The sequence below is a fragment of the Teleopsis dalmanni genome, chromosome 2 (genome assembly GCF_002237135.1).
Source record: "Teleopsis dalmanni isolate 2A chromosome 2, ASM223713v2, whole genome shotgun sequence".
NCBI classification, from domain to species: Eukaryota; Metazoa; Arthropoda; class Insecta; order Diptera; family Diopsidae; genus Teleopsis; species Teleopsis dalmanni.
Window position 1 is genome coordinate 61,504,977 of NC_051847.1, and position 3,837 is coordinate 61,508,813.

The following is a 3,837-nucleotide window of genomic DNA, read 5'->3' on the forward strand; positions in this document are numbered from 1 at the left end:
GATACTAATTTTCGTGCCCCATAGAGGTCTAAGAGTTTAGTGTTTTAAATTACACGCAATCTTTTTAAATGCTCGTTTTCTGAAAAATTATGTTCTAAGCTAGTCCAAGATAATATATTTCCCATAGTGTTAGAAATTGTTTATTAGCATTTTATTTTTTGTTTGATTTCTATTTCTGGTGACAAATATACCAATGGATCTTTTTGCAATGTCTTTAAGTTTCCACTTGTTAGTTATGTTGTAATGTCATATATGTGTGCTTTAGAATTGTTTGTTATGAGATCCGCGTTTTGATTCTGGTGTGTGTTTGAGGTATTATTAGCAAGGTAAGAATTTTCAGTAGGGTAAATTAGATAAAAATTGGGTAAATTAGGTATTACCATTGTGAAAATTTTATAAGATTTTTAATATATAAATAAATTTGAAAGTTTTTAACCAAAAATAATAAATAAATGTAATAAATTAATAAATAAATATTTATGTAAATGCAATGGAAAAAATCCCTAGGAAATTTCAATTTACTTTACCTCAATTTACTCGAACTCGCATACGGTCATTGTAGTAATTATTTCAAATATTTGATAATTTAGTCATTGACTGCAAATTTGATATAAATTTTTGTAATTTTTGTCAGTTAATTCTGCAAGTTATTAATTTAATTTATTGTGAAATAAAATTTGTGAAATAAAGCTATATATGTGAACAGCTTTATTTCACAATTACAAACTGTGGTTTAGCAGGGTTTTTAGTTTAGACATAAGAGTTTTAGTTAAGAAGTTAATGCCTTTAAAAACAGGCAAACAGATATGGCCCCATGAATACATGTACTAAGACATTCATTTCCTTTACAGCCTCCATAAATACAAAACGTAGTTCAATTTACTGGATATAAGCTACTCTTGGAATTAATTGTATAAATAACTTCAGGCACCGACATGCAAAGACGGAGCCATAAATCTGTCTGACAGACTTATTAATTGCATATTAAAATGAACCAAATTCATTCTTGATTGAACTAAACTTCATTACTCGTACTAGTCAGGATACGCATATGGTATATGAATTATATTGAAAATTGGTTCCATAAAAATGTCTTTGATACAAATTTTTAAATTGATATTTATTTTCTTGCGTAAGTATTCTGAAACCCAGTTTGTTATTAAATAAATGGCAATCTTAATATAAGGTATAATATTAATGTATACAATATTTAAAGATAATTTTTTAAGCTATTTTAGATAAATTTTCACGTCCAAAATCTCAAAAGGCCACGTATCAGCTGTTACCAACTAATAAAATTTCACGAAAAAAATTTATTTGCTGTTCACTGCTGTTCAGTATTCTGTATTCTGTATTCATGCCCCTTTAGAATTTAAATATATGAATTCTACGTCGACGTGACTAAAACCACATAAGGCAAGATATTTGGAACCAATTAATAATTGCAGCTTAACTTCAAACGAATATACAGCAACGCTTAAATGTGGCTTGCAAAATTAATTTAATGTGCACAGACAATTTATAATCACGCTACACACATATTTTCTCAAGTGTGTATAAGTTTTATTTGCATTATTAGCAATGACATGGGAAAAATAAAATAAATTATTAGTCAGCAATATTTTTGCAATCGATTCTGGTCAGGCCAGGCACATGTCCTTCACACACCATAACTCTTAAGTTGGCCCTTTTCCATGCGTTCTACATCATGGAGGTAAATGAACTTCTCTGTCATGTCTGCGCTAAGTTTTCTACTTGAATCGGAAAAAAATTGCTTTATGAGACATCTTTGGTAAACATTAAAAATATGCAAATATGGTTCATGGGACAAAAAGGATTCCTTTGTCTTTAAAGACAAGACTTGTTTTTGGAAAATTTGATTTTTACAGCAAAAGGCCAATAAAACTGGAAAAGTGAAATGACTGAAATATTATATGTAAATATTGGCCCTTATGTGGTTAGGTATGTGGTTTCATGTGGTTTTATGTGGTTACTTTAAAGCTTTAAATGATACTGAAATGTTATTTACTGAAAATACTGTTAACTACTTACTGAAGCATTAGCCATTGCTTTAGTTGGCTAGACTAGCTAGCTTCAAGTATACCTTTAACCTTTTCCAATTATAATTTGTCAGCATTCTAAACAATACAATAATTGGAAATACCTCAACATATGTACACGTGAAGATACACTAGATCTTCTGAATATCGCACTCCATCTTTACAATTTATACTTTAATAACTCAGGCTATTAAGAAGAAGAGTTTACCCATTACATCTCTTTTTTAGATTCAAATTTCTAATTTTATTGCACTTAGAAATCAGTTCTTTCTCACATTTATTTACTATTGGCAATGCAATTATATCATTTATTCCTATTGGGAACCTCTTACAAAACTTAATTTTTCCTACTACTCTCTATAACAACAAATTTTATATGATTTTTTTATATGATCTTTATGACGAAGACGGATTCGAATAGCAAAGAAGAGACAAGAACAACAATTTTATATATCATTATAAATTCTCAAAGGTGACTGGATATTATTTTAACAATATTTGTGTTGTTGTTGTTGTGATTTAAGTTAGTGCTACTGCGCACTTTTACTATTTTGTGACTGGGTGGCTTATCCCTGCCCCACACTAAACTTTAACTATACTAGAATCATTATTATTTATTTATCTTTTAACTGATGACGAACCGTAGATCAGCATATTTTCCTGTGCGTCCTGAGGTGGACTTAAGGTTTGTTAGGGCGGAGTAGTATCTTTGTGTGGGAAGATTCAAAATATTGAATAATTAAAAATTTATGAAGTTCAAATAAATACATATATATTTTTTTTTGAGTTTTAAAGTGAAATCAATTATATAGAAAGCAAACAATACAGTAGTAAATTACAACAATAAAATTTTAGTATTTATTAATTAATTGAATTTTTAGTTCAATCAATTTTCAAAGCAGGTCAACAAGACTTCGAGTTTGAATATACAAGTCAGTTGAAGATATTTGAGTCAGTTGGCTAATGAACACTGACTCTGAGCTTAAAAACTGGCAGGGTATGAGTTCTAAATTTGGTACTTGCAGTCTCAAACAAAAAAAAAATATTTATGAATAATTAAATGTAAGAAAAGAAGAAGGCATTAGGCAAGTTTTCGCAGAAAACGAAGAATTTTGTGCTTGTCTTTTCTTTACTATTCGAATCCTTTTGAATTTAATAAAATGAAAAATTATTAATTGAGTTGACAGTACATGTGTCAAGGTAAAGTTCGTACAGTTTCAATAAGCAATCATACAATTGCTTATTGTATCTACCATGACAAGAAGTCATTAGAACCTGTTGGACTATACGAGGTTTTAGTGACGGTTTTTTAAAATACCAATAAATTACAGAGAGTAAAATATCTTGACAGTAAGAATGAAGCCAGCTAAATAGGAACCATTTATTTTCTTGTCTTCAACTAGATCACTAAATAAAACGACAATTTATTATTGTCATATTTAATGGGCTGCTCTTCCAATAGGCTGGGCTCTCATTCTTATTCATTTTTATTGAATACATCAATAACTTTGTGCAGTGGACTGTAGAAAAATTATTAAAAATAATTGATTTTTTTATTAAAATAAATGAAAATGATTAACTTGAAAATGTAATTAATAAAAATGACTTTTCTCGACTTATAATATTTAATACTAGTAATATTTATTACTAACTTGTCAGAATAGATATTGTTTCAGAATATTTACAGCTAATTTTTAATTAAGATATGCTAAAATTGTCAGTTAATTTTAATTTTCCTATTAAAACAACTTCATTTTTCATATCTCTCTAATTATGC